General features: G+C 41.9%; 1 protein-coding gene across 1 annotated transcript in view; it reads right to left on the bottom strand.

The window, feature by feature from the left end:
* TBXA2R (thromboxane A2 receptor) overlaps positions 1-13,582 on the bottom strand; it is a 48,768-nt gene extending 35,186 nt beyond the window's left edge. The window contains exon 1 of the mRNA XM_063290724.1: positions 13,495-13,582. The gene's annotated coding sequence lies outside the window, so the exon portion shown is untranslated. The remainder of the gene's footprint in view (positions 1-13,494) is intronic.
* Positions 13,583-13,811: the final 229 nt, after the last annotated feature.

The following is a 13,811-nucleotide window of genomic DNA, read 5'->3' as shown; positions in this document are numbered from 1 at the left end:
CCAAAAGAAACCAAGTGGGATGAATAGCAAAATCAAGCAAGAGCCAAAATTAAACAGAGGTTGCTACAGCAGAAATAATGAAAAACAGGCCTTAAGATGAACAATGTCATAGAAATGGTTTCAGCTTTCAACAATACTGGAGACTGGACAAGATGCTGCATAACATTTTTCTCCAAATAAAACCGGAAGATCCCTTCTGACTTTCTTCTGTTGTTTGCCATCCAGCAGCTCATAAATGGGGACAGATTGCTGGAGAACCTTAAATGACTGGGATTTAACAGGCATTGACAGAAATGTCTCCCATAAAAAAGGCCCTGATGGATTGGGTCATGGAACCAGCTAATCTGCACAATAGCCATGCATGTGGCTTCTGAGAAACCAACAAATAAGTTCAAAGCCAAGAGACTTCTTCCTCTGCTGGCTTTCTTCGTTCAGGAATCGATACTCATAGGTAGACTGCCTTTGAACCTGGAGGTTCATCTTAGCTACCACAACCATTGCGGTTGGTGCACGGCGCCCTATTCTATACATTTGCTTGATCTTCCCCAGAGCCAGTACCTGTCACCACTTCTTGGTACAACAAAGCCCATCAGGGCTGGGCATAGTTTTGGTGGCTGGGGCCCTTAACATTGGGGGAGGGGAGGGCCAAGGACCACAACAAATGGAGTAATAGTGTGATTTTTTCTTTGTTTTTTGGGGCAGTTGTTTCTTTTTAAAACTTTCCTGATCATACTGTAGGAAAATGTGTCTTCCAGTCAGTTCTGACTCCTGGTGACTGACTTCACACTATAGTTTCCATGGATTTCCTGCTACAAAATGGTGAAAAATCACACTAATTGTTTCAGCAGTAGTGCAAGGAAGGGACTTGGGACTGGGGGTAAGCTGGGGGGGGGGGGGTTCCTGTTTCCTCACTCTGCCATCGATCATGCACTACGCGAAACATTTTGTCATCTCCCCGGATTCTGGGAACACAATTATTTTCTTCTTCATTAACATTTATGTATCTCCTTTCCACTTGATCCTCCAAGCCACATGCACAATAAACCAAAGAATATGTCTGAATAATACAAACAATTCCAATGTAGTTATTGTTGATTAAGTGAGTAATGATTGCAGTGGTTCATTAGGAAGGAATGTTGAGAGGCGGAAGAGATTCTGCTTGAGCCACAGAAATGATAATGGATCTTGGAAAGGAACCATTTGAGGAAGAAATTGCAGGGGGGCGGGGATGGCATCGCTGCCCTTGCCAGCCCATAATAGTCAAGGGCACTTGCTGGTCCTCCCCATTTATCCTGGCTGTATCTTCCTTTGTATTATCCCTTCTTCAGCCTTCTCTGATAACTCCCCACCCCATCCCACTGACTACATTCACATTTGAGACCTGGGCAGTGTGTGCAGTTTTCCCCACAGACACCATTTCTGTCGCTTCTGAGACAGCCTTTAGTTACTTTCAATCGCTGGAAGAGGTTTCTGTGCCCATCCAGATGCTCTGCCAGGGCTGGTGTGCTTCACCAAGCAGCTTTCAAAGCATCCTTGGCACACAGCTTCCCTCAAAAAAAGCTCAAAAAAGTGAGCTTGGTTGCATTTGGAGCATACTAGCCCAAATGTGCCAAAACTGATTGGTACTGTCTTTACCATTGGTAAGTCACACTTTATGGGGCAAGGGTACCACAAAGATTGACAAAATTTGGTCTGCTTCAGTGAATGGTCGATTGATGCCACATTTGTGTGAGGTCCAAAGCAACCCTTCTGAATACTTTTTAAAACTTGCCCAGCTCTTCTCCTCACCCTGATTTGATGCATGTCTGCAGGGGTGTGTGTGTGCAAAAATCTGCAAGATGGTGTCACAGTCAAAGCCTGGCCCCTCTTCTACCCCCAGCATTCACTTGCAATGCCATACCCTCCACCTTTCCTATAACATACTCAGTTTTTAGCTTGGCTTGGGCTTACAATGCTGGGTGAACAAAGGCACTGTGCTTTGTAAACCCAAGTTTATTTATTAATTGGCGTGATGCTTAGCTTGTTGGGCTAAAAGCAGCATCAGCCTTTGAACTGCCCATCGGGACGGCACTGCCAAAGGCGCAGGACAACATGCAACAATGTTTTAAAATGGGTGGGGGATGAAAATTAAATGAATGAAATATTGATTCTTTATTTTCTGTACTTACTTATTAATTTGGGGAATTAAAGTCTTACTTGTTAATCTGGGGGATTAAAATCAGACCCAATCAAACCAGCTCTAATTTAATATCTACTATTTTGTTCAATCTGCAATTTTTGCATACACACCCATTTGATCTCCCCTGTATACTTTTGAACACATCAAAATGGATGTGTTTAAAAGGTAGTGTATGCCATCCTCCAGGTCTTTATGTACATGTATTTCAGTTCACTGTGACTTGATTATCCAAGGGGATGTTGTAAAATGGATGACTTTCTACCTCTTAATCTAATCCAGCACTCTGCTCAATCAATGTTGCAACTCTGACTTAAATTTCCAGATTGTGTAAACTTTCAAAAGTCTGGAAGTCATGGAGGCAAAAGAGCAGGAATTCACTTCCAGGGGAGGAAGCTTTTGGGCTCAGAAGTTTACCATGTCTTATCTCCTTCAGCTTTGGAAATGGCATCATTTCAATTTCCTCGGTCATGGGAAAGGCTTGTGACGCAGTCAGCCACATCACAGGAAGGATGCAATTGCAGGGCAGGGGGGAGTGCATGGGTGTGAGTGTGAGACAAGGCAAAGCACATTGAGTTACACAGAGGGTTCTCTCAAAAATAAACCTCGTTCATAAGATCAGCTAAACTCTGCACTGCAGACTGGAGACTCAACGGAGACCCTCTGCGTGTACCGTGTGTGATCAAGTCTGCAGGAAAAGGCAGGGTCAACAAGTGGATCGCATAAAGCAGCAAAGATTTGGGGTGTCACAAGAGGAAAACAAATCGGCCTTTACTTTGTTCTTACTGCCAGAGAAAAGGAGAGGTTTCTGTGCAGTTTTCTGCAACATGCATCAAATAACCCAGGCTGCTTTTCAGCACTAGGGCTATGTATACTTAGGAAATGATTCAGAAGGAATGAGGTGCTTTGGACCATGCAGGAGCATAGGATCTCCTTGCAATTCATTAAAGCAGCCTGATTTCTTTCAAGCTTCTGTGCAACCCTGAAAAAAAAAGTGGGACCGCCAAAAAAGTTGCCTTAACTTTAAAGATTAGTATCTCAAGAGTATATAAAATAGCTTACTCATACCTCTGAATCGGTGGAACATAGGCAACGGAGCGCTATCTTGCAAAGATTTCCTCTAGATTAAATATCCTGCAGCGTGAGGATGCTTGTGAAAAAAGTGAGCTTGGTTGTATTTGGAGCACACTGGCCCAAATGTGCCAAAACTGGTTGGTACTGTCTTTACCATTAGCAGGTCACACTTTATGAGGCACAGGTACCACAAAGGTTGACAAAATCTGGTCTGCTTCAATGAATGGTCGATCAATGCTGCATTTGCATGAGGTCCAAAGCAACCCTTTTTAAAGCATGCCCAGGCCTCCTCTTCACCCTGATTTGACGCAGTGTCTGCAGGGGTATACGTGTGTGAAAATCTGCAAGATAGTGATTACGGTGTCACAATCAAAGCCTGTTCCCTTTTCTATCCCTGGGCTTCACTTGCAATGCTACACGCACACAGACAGAGCATATCAGGATTTCTCAACCTTGGCAACTTTAAGATGTGTGGACTTCAGCTTCCAGAATTCTCAGCAGCGGCTATGCTGGCTGGGGAATTCTGGGAGCTGAAGTCCACACATCTTAAAGTTGCCAAGGTTGAGAAACACTGGGGTAGATGCCCATGTTGAGTAGAGAAAGTGGCTATTTGTGCCAGACCTCATGCAAATATTTGAGGTTGGTGGCAAAATGGCAAACCCAGGGGGAACAAGGCTTTTGATATCTGGATGCACAACTTTTTCTGGTGTGAGGGTTGCTCTTAGCCTTTGCCCCCAGTGGCCCCTCTTCGGAAAGCAGTGGATGGGTTCATAGTAAGAATGAAACCTGTTTATATTTCCTATGTTTAACTAAAATTAAATATAGTTAAATGTGGTTACTTTCCATTCAGGAATTTAACACCTTGCTCTTTTAATACATTCAGCATGATGATTTAATCCTTCCTTTCAGAGGTCTCTGAGGCCAAATTCAAGGCTTTGCAAAGTCACACACAGTCCTGGGATCACAATTTCTGCAGTACTGCTTTACCAGCTGTTTGGGTGATTGCAGTGTTTAGAAAATTGGATGATGTTTCCATAAGAGTAGCTAATTGTCAGGAAGACCTGGAATGTGCAAAGAGGAGGCCTTGGAGGCCTCCAGCACCTCAAGACAAGAGAAACTGAGCAGCTGTAATACCTTTCGTCCCATCTTTCTCTCCTTAATGGATTGTCTGCGATCAGGAAAGATGGAAAAAGCAAATGAAACATGTAGGATTAAAAAATCTGTCCCCCTCCCCAACAGCTCACACTCAATCCAAATTATTCCGGAAATACATAATTAAGATCTCTTTGCCTTCAGAAGCAGATGCAATTTTCCTCCTCCAGGAAGACACTGTTTGTACGGACAGCCAAGTTCAATCCCCCCACCCCACCCCACGACAACACTTTTGGGGCGACTGCTGCTGTTATTCAAAGTTTTGCTTAAAGTCATCCATCTTAATCAACATCCAAAGGGCTGCTCTGCTGGCTTTCTAATATGCTGAATTACAGCTCCTATTTTAGCCCGGCTCGCTGTATGGAGATAGAGATTTTCATTTTCACAAAAGAGTGGAAAGATTGACTTGGATTTGGGGAAAAAAAAGGGATGTTCTTTTGGGAGACATGTGAGGGTTCTTTGCTTTCTAAAGATTGGACATACCACAGCATAACTGAGTTGAGCTATGCAGAATGCTTTATTACAGCACACACCTTCCCCAACCACAAACTATTGCTTGCTACACTTCTGGGACTTGCAAGGTGATGCTGCCATGTAAATATGACTTTGATACTCAGTCCTTTAACGGTTCAAGCAAAAGTCTCAAAGTCTACAAAGTGGCATACAACCTTTGCCTCCTTCCAAAAGTTCTTACCCTAGTTGGTTGTTCCAAGGTAGTTGCTACCAAGCTCCTGGCAAAGCTCCAGGCAGGACCCCCACAAAGATATGTGGCTCACCATAGCTCGTGGTCCTGGCAGTTGGCTGACAGTCCTCCTGCTGCTTGTAATAGCTGCCAGTCTCCAGACGTCACCTCCGCTTCCCTGTCTGCTTGTCGTTTGCTTATCTCCTTTTCTCCTGCACACCTCCCCACCCTGTCTTAGAGTTTGCTTTTGTAGGAAGGGCCTGGTTAGGGTGAGGCTGCCTCTGGACATCCTTGAAAACACCAGGGGGTGGCTAAATTATTACAGGCAGCTGGAATCGCAGCTTGGATGCTTGTGAGTAAAGTTGTGAGTGAGTGAGTGAGTGAGTGAGTGAGTGAATGTATGAGGGAAGTGGGATGGGAAGTTTTTCTGCCTGTCTGCAGCTACTTCTCCCAAGTGCAGACAGCAATCCGAACTTCATTAGCTGGGGATGAGCAAGAGGGATGGATATTAATGGTTTTAATGGGGGGAAAGTTAAGTAATGGTGGCAGAGTGTTATACACACTGACATTTCTGATCATATAAATCTTCTTTCATATTACATTACATTCAATATATACAGCCACCCACTTTACTTTGATGGGTGACTTTGATTTTGGGAGCTGCGGGGAGTCTGGCAGTGGCACTGCAGTCTTTGGAGGGGGTGGAGCTGAATGGTCTGGGATGCTGGGGCAAGAGTTGGTGGGGGGGTAAAACAAAAAGAACATTAAGATCGGCATTTCTTTTAATCTGTTCGCCAGTGCAGTGAATTATCTAGAAAGTAATTAATCAATCAATCAATCAATCAATCTGTAAGCCGTCCAGAGTCACCGTGTGTGGGTTGGGTGGCCTTACACATTTGTTTAATAAATAAATAAAAATAAATAAATTAAGCAGAGGCTTAAGCAGCCATCATGTGGGGGTGCTTTGATCTGGATTCTCTCACTGAGCTCCTGACCAACAGAACAGGATTCACCAATCAACAGTACTGTATAAGCAATTTCTACTTTCCAACATCAATCTTGAAAGAACACACAAGGTTGCCAGGTTTTGTGTGGCAGCATGCAAAATCAGGCAAAGAATAATGAAGAGCAACTGAACCTGCCTGAGGATGGATAGCAAGAGATGGCTTAGCTCAGCGTTAACCATTAGTTATTTTTAAAATCCTTTTTTTTAATGCTTTGGTGTATACATGCCATGTCAGTTATTGTACTACATTCTTCTCAGGTTTGACGGGTCTGTAAGAGAAGTTCATAATCCTCAAATCCCTTTTGGATAATTTTATTTTTTTATCTACCAGTATTTTTTGTATTCGTATTTTATGTTGCTATTTTAAAGTTTATACTACCCGGATTGCTAATTTTAATCTCTTTTGTCGCCTCAGCAAGCATCTTAGTATTTTTTTATTTAATATTGTCTTTTAGCCAAAACTCTTTGTTTGTATGTACATTTCCTACTCACCCTGATATTGTTAATCTAGTTTTGGATATTTAAACACCAATTCCCTTGTACTGATTAATGACCATAATAAAGTTATTTTTTTTCTCTCACTGAGCAGAAGTTGGCCTCCATGGGCTAAGTAACTCTGTCCAACTCTAGGATTTGATGATGGATGGATGGATGGATGGATAAATAGGTAGGCGGATGGATGGATGTAGATAAATAAATAGGTGGGGGGGGGTGGGCAGGTGGATGGATGGACAGATAGAGTGAAGGATGGATGGATGGATGGATGGATGGATGGATGGAGAGATAGATAGATAGATAGATAGATAGATAGATAGATAGATAGATAGATAGATAGATAGATAGATAGGCAGGTGGATGGATGGATGGATGGATGGACGGACAGATGGACGGACAGACAGACAGATGGGCAGATGGATGGATGGATAGACAGACAGATGGGCAGATGGAGGGATGGATAGACAGACAGATGGGCAGGTGGATGGATGGATGGATGGACGGACGGACAGCTAGATAGATAGATAGATGGGCAGGTGGGTGGGTGGGTGGATGGGTGAGTTGATGGATAGATAGACAGACAGACAGACGGGCAGGTGGGGGGATGGATGGATGGATGGATGGATGGACAGACAGACAGATGGGCAGGTGGGGGGATGGATGGATGGATGGATGGATGGATGGCAAGAGGTAGATAGATTAGTAGATACAGTAGCTAGGTGGAAGGAAAGAAGGAAGGAAGGAAGGAAGGAAGGAAGGAAGGAAGGAAGGAAGGAAAATACATAGCAGGGGCATCAGCAGGTTGTAGTAAAAAAAAAGGCAAGATGGGGACTAAAACAGTCACACACACATAAAAAATGGGCAGAGCTTTGATCTCACTGGTGTGGCTGCCATTTTGACTTTTTTACCACTCCCTGTGGACACCCCTGATAGACAGATGGAGCCATTAGAAACTACATTGCTAAAAATCATTTCTCTGGCAACTTTTGACAGCAGACTCTTGGGAGACCCTGGAGGACCTTAAAAAGGGCCTAAAAGCCACATGAACCTGGCAGGTTGCATATCCTTGCTATAGCTGCAGCACTTCTTCGCTGAACAAGAGTTGAGTTAGATGACCCCCCCCCAAAAAAATCCCACTAATATTATGACTCTATGATTGTTTCCTTGAGAGTGAATAAACCATGCCCAACACGAAGAAGCAATACACTCGGGGGTGGGGGAAGGGTTAGGCTGAAAGAATGGTCAAGAATAATTTGGAGCCAAGCATCATCCAGAGTAACTTCTCCAAACATCTGAAGGCACCAGTAGCATCTCCCCTCTGCCCCCCCGCCCCATTTTTCTAAGAGCAATTTGTCTGCATTAATGTCTGCATTTCTTTCCTCTTATATTTGTCTTGATTTGACATATTTTGAAAACAAAACTGTGATTGATTCAATATTCTGGGTTCATGATGTCCTTTGAATATATTCCACAAACAGCAAGCCACAGCTGAATCCAGACCATCTTATCATCTTCTCAGTCCTGGGAATCTACGGCTCCTAATTCCTGCCTGCCCCCCCCCCCCTTTTCTAAAACTCTCCCCTTTTCACAACACTATCCTCAGCTCCCGAACTGTAGCTGTCCCCAAAATCAGGCCTTTAAAATTTAAACAGGGCTGATGGGTTGCTGGTTGATTTTAATATGAGTGAAATGTTTACATCCAGACTGAAAGGCACTCCTAAATATTTGGAGACTCAAAAGCTGTGCAGACAAAGGGAGAGATTTGTCTTTTGGCAGGCGAGGGGGAACAACAATGGGGGAAATCTGCTTTGGTGGTAAAAGGAAACAAATCTGAAGTTGCTAGAAGGCAGAAAGGGAAAATAGTGTGTTGGACTGCAGTGGCCATCATCCCCAGCCATTATTGGCTATGATAGAAGTTGTAGTCCAGCACAGCTCTTGGCCTCATGTGTGAGAAGCTGCTTTGAACGAAATCATGGAGGCATTCAGCATTTATTATTATTATTATTATTATTATTATTATTATTATTATTATTAATCTTTCAACCAAAATAAGGCCCACTGAATTTAGAAGGGTTTACTCTCAGAAAGTTGTAGGATTGTAACCTAAGGCATATTTACTTGGGAATAAACACCCTAAATTCAGTGGGACATGCATTAAAAGAGAAATTCGTAGATTTTTTAGAAATTCATAGAAATTTATAGATTTTTTAGAACGGGACTCATCACACACCCCATTTAAAAGCCACATTTCTATTGCTCTTTAGGCCGGTGGACCGAAAGGGGAAGAAGCTAATTCTTCATATGCTGCCATTTGACTGCTGAGCCATTTAACCAAATACTGAAAGCACTCTGTGCATGCTCAGAGGCACATTACTGATATAATAATACCTTCTCAAGCAGAACTGATGCAAAAAGCAGGTTCTGAAGACATTGTAAATTTGGCATCTCTTAAGTTGTGTTTCCTGCCCAAAGTATTATTTGATTGTGCGTGAGTCTGTTCAGCAAGCACATTTGTTTACTTTTTGTATCTTGTTTATTACTTTAGCATTTGTCCTTACTCTTTTTTATCCTAGACATCATGGACTCTCTCACGAGAAGCAGCAATATAATTGGTTAAAATAAATGAAATAAATTCATGTGATTACTTATTTTAATAGCTGCCCCTGGGTCATCTGTCAGCTGCCACCCCCATCTGCCCCAGGCAACTTGCACATTAAACTTTAAAACAATTTTTAACGTTCTGAAGCATCCCTCAGAGCAAAAGAGAAAAAAAGACAGAAACAAAACATTATTTTAGAAAGGGAATGCAGGCTTATGGAACAAAAACAAATTGAGAGCTGACCTGTAAAGTAGCAAATTTGATGTTGATGCCACCTGACTCCAACCAAGTTTAGGTGGCTCACAAACTAAAGAACAACATAAAAACTAAAGTTAAATAAGAAGCATCCCAAAAAGGGGGAAAAAAAGTACATTACCACATCAGCTCTTAATTTGTTTTTATTCTGTATGCCTGCATTCTGTTCCTAAAATATTGTTTTGTTTCCATTTACTTTATTTTTGGTCCGTACTGTGCCATCATTCATATTCATATTTAATTGCACTGATATTATTTTGTTATGGCTATGGATTTTCTAATTTTCTGATTTAGAGTTTTAAATGTACCACAGACGTTTCAACATTTTCCTTATGTTGTGTGAGTTGCCGAGCTGTCAGGTTGTGGCGGGATACAGGTGAAATAAATAAATCCATAATGTTGGTCTCAAGGATGCCTGGAAAACATTTATGCACACACATCTTAGTCACTGCCCTTTTAATTCTGGAGAGGCAAGTTACCTGGGGCAGGTGGGCATGGTGGCTGAAAGATGGCCCAGGGGCAGCTATTAAAATAGGTAATAACAAATTCATGGTATTACTTGTGTTAGTAGTTGCTCCTGGGTCATCTTTCATTTATTTTAAGCAATTATATTGCTGCTTCTCATTAAAGAGTCTATGGTATCTAGGATAAAAAAACAATGAGAACAAATGACATTTGTTCCTTCTTGAATGTCATTCTGGAATATGAATATAAAGTGCACTTGGAGATTAATTTTTCACCTATTGCTTTATTTCTGTTGGATTACTTGCTTTTTTAAAATCTTCTCTTTAACAAAACAATAATTAATGTTAAAGAAAAAAGAAATGTGAAAAAAATTGAAAGTACAAACTAAAAATAAAACTAAGAAGAGAAACAAAAAGGAAAAAATCTATCTCATATTTTATATTTATCAATAGTCACTGGTTTACCAATGAATTCACTACTATAATATGAACAGCACAAGATATTGTTGCCATTGCTGCATCCTTTGATTAGTAGAGAATATTGCCTTTTCTGAAACAGATAAAGCACACATTTCCTGCAACCATTCCTCAACATCTGGAATAATATCACTTTTCCCCATTTCTTAATATAATTCTTTGGTAATTCTTTGATTACTCGATAATGCTTCCACTGAAGCACTGAGGCAGTGCTTAATTTAATTAATTCATTTAGTGTAGTTACTCTGGCTGAAAATCCCATCTAATTTCAATGATGCCATCATTTTCCTTCTGTGAACCTCTAACCTTGGAACATATTAATTTTGCCAATGTGGATTCCATCTGTAAAAAGAATGTTCCTTTATAGTCTATAGCAATGTTTCTCAACCTTGGCAGCTTGAAGATGTGCGGACTTCAACTCCCAGAATGCCCTAGCCAGCAAAGCTGGCTGGGGGATTCTGGGAATTGAAGTCCACACATCTTCAAGTTGCCAAGGTTGAGAAACACTGATCTATAGTAACTTAGGGGCAGGAAAAATTAACTCTGCACTTCAATTATTTCCACAATCATAACTTATAGCATCTTCATAGTATCACCACACCATAGCAGAAGAGATATAAAGCCTGTCCGCATAACAGGTCAGTCATGGCATTGCAATCAAAACCTCGCTCCTGTTGTCTGGACAATCAGAGGCACTTTCTCCATTTGCTTGTCTTTGTTCATCTGTCTTTTCCTCACACACAAAAGAAATATGCAGGGCTTAAATGTGGGCCAATAGACAAGCCAAGGAAGATAAAACAGTTGTTTCAGAAAGGGCTGAATTTCTCTGCTGCTTCATAAGCCAGTGATTGATGTCAATAATTTTAGCTTAAAAGAAGCCAAGAATGTTTGCAGATGGTCAAATCCTGTTCACACATTGGCGGACAGGTGTAGAGTCCTCCTATTTATTTATTTTTCTTTCATAGCTTTAGATAGCCACCCAGCTCAAATAAATGACTTCGGGTGGCTTCGAATATTAAAATAATAAAAACATTTAAAAACGTGAAAACCCAAAAACAACAAACAGCAAACAACATAACCAGGAAACGGGCTCCCTCACATATCCAGGGCCCCAGACTCAAGCACAAAACTAGGGCCCAACGGAGATCTTTCACACACAAAAATCTGTCAGCAATTTATGAAGTAGAGGAACACAAGGGAGATACAATAAACAGAAAACCGTCTTGCAGCCAAATTATGATATGCAAGTGATTAAAAGCCCCAACAACAGTTGTTTAAGAGATCTTGGCTGTTTTGTTTCCATAGTGATTCACAGGCTCATCCATAATCCTCAGAAATTCAAAGCGCATGGGACTGCACATTCCAAACCACTCTGTTCTAACATCAATTTATCTCTTTGAAGCTACCAAATAAAGGCTTGAATCCATCTTTTTGGGTTTCCCACAAACAGACTGGGTTCGTACAACACACCATACCCTCAAAGTACATGATACCTAAACACATAAATCACATTACGGTATGGCTTAAAGTGATGGCTTGATCCACACAATAGGGCTAAGACAATGCCTGGATTCCCACAGCAGATTGAATGCACCCCATCCCATTTTAGCCTAGCCTAGGATGCTATGTAAACCCTGGCAAAGAATACACCAGAAGAAGCCAGGTGGCTTAATGTGGACTTATCTAAACTGGTATTGTTTCCAACAGTGGCCAGCCTGTATGGTCAGAATCAAGACTTTGAAAGAAAGATGTTTTTGTTGTTTATTCCTCATGGTTGATAATCTGAGGGAAACTATCTTTGAACATGAAGGCACCCTTCACCTAACTGCTGATAATAAATAGACCTTGAAGAAATGAATCTGGCAAGATAAAGTTAATGGTAAAATAGCACACTGAATCAGTGCATGGGCTGGGTTTCCCACAGCGTTGGGCCAGATGGGTGCACCAAACCCACAAACAGGGCAGGAAGCTGATGGCCACCTCCTGGAACTGCTACTTGGATTCAAGTATTGCTTCTGCAAATGGAAGATCCTAAGAGCCTGACCAACCCTTAACAACCCACTTCCTTCTCTATGAATTCATCTCATCTCTTCTGAAGCTGACCATCACATATAGTGGCTTGCATTCCCATCAGCTACCAATATGCATTGTGAAAAGACAAAATCCTTTAATTCTGACTGTCAGAGCAAGACTCAGCTCTTGAGATCTTGCAAAGCAGCTATTCTGTTTCATTGCTTTTCCTGCTTCTATGTAAGAACAGGGAAAGCATCTGGTATCCACATGGAAAGGCAATTTGCCTTCCCATTAAGCTCCCACTCTGAAGTGAGGTCCATTGAGTGTTGGGGAGCAGATCTAATCTGAAGAATGGCTCTTATCTTGGAAAGTCTCTTTGAAAGAAAAAGAGAGAGGGAATAGGTATATTCTGAAGCAGTGTTTCTCAACCTTGGCAACTTGAAGACATGTGGACTTCAATTCCCAGAATTTCCCAGCCAGCATGCTCTGAAGCCTCAATACCAATTAAACAGATAAACAGAGTACTAATGTAGTTCCTCAGATGAAGCGATTAATACATCGAGGGAGGATTTTTCAATGAAGAAATGGACTCAGCAAAAGGTTAGCAAGTTTTGGCCCAGCCAACAGCATTTCAGAGCGTACTTTGGGTTACTTTAGATAAACCAGAATCATCTGCCAGTTTTCTCATCACTTGCGGTTCCTATTTACTAACTTTATCTCTCCCAGTTTTACTTTGTTTTCAGACCTGCAGGAGTATTTACCGATATATCCCTTTTGTAAATAATTATTGAGATGGTGAAAAAAGAAAAGAAAGAGAGGAGTGGAGAGGAGAGGAGGAAGAAATAGACGTTACTGCCTTCCTTCCTTCCTTCCTTCCTTCCTTCCTTCCTTCCTTCCTTCCTTCCTTCCCTCCCTCCCTCCCTCCCTCACTCTCTTTCTTTTTCTTCTTGTAGATTATCATTTTCATGCCTTAGCTAATATTTTCAGCTTGCTCCTTTCCATTACACTGTTTTCTGCTGCACCCTGGTTCCAGAACTGTCCTTCTTGGATCAGAAAAATGGCATGACAAGAGAAGCGGACAAGATCCAGCAGACTGGCTACCTACCTTTCAACCTGGGAGCTGAGAAGTTGGTGTCTCTTGCTCCGGAGGAAGCCAGCTTCTGCCTAAACCGCCTGCATTTGTACAAAGGAGAGAGCAGACGGAAGGGTGGGAGGGAGAAGGGAGGGGCCTCCTGAGTTCAGACAAGAAGCTGGCTGCATCTGGAGGACTTGTCTCAGCACTCAGAAGAGAAGGGGTCTGTGGAACTCAGGGGGAAAGGAATTTAATTCCTTTTTAAATTGAAGATGGCCTTGGGAAGGTCATCCCAGGATGCTAAGGGGGAACACAAGTGCAGCAGAAGACAACAGTGCTCATTTTG

The sequence above is a fragment of the Candoia aspera genome, chromosome 1 (assembly GCF_035149785.1).
Source record: "Candoia aspera isolate rCanAsp1 chromosome 1, rCanAsp1.hap2, whole genome shotgun sequence".
Taxonomy (NCBI): Eukaryota; Metazoa; Chordata; class Lepidosauria; order Squamata; family Boidae; genus Candoia; species Candoia aspera.
The sequence above is the reverse complement of the archived record's forward strand: the minus strand, read 5'-3'. Positions and strand labels throughout refer to the sequence as shown.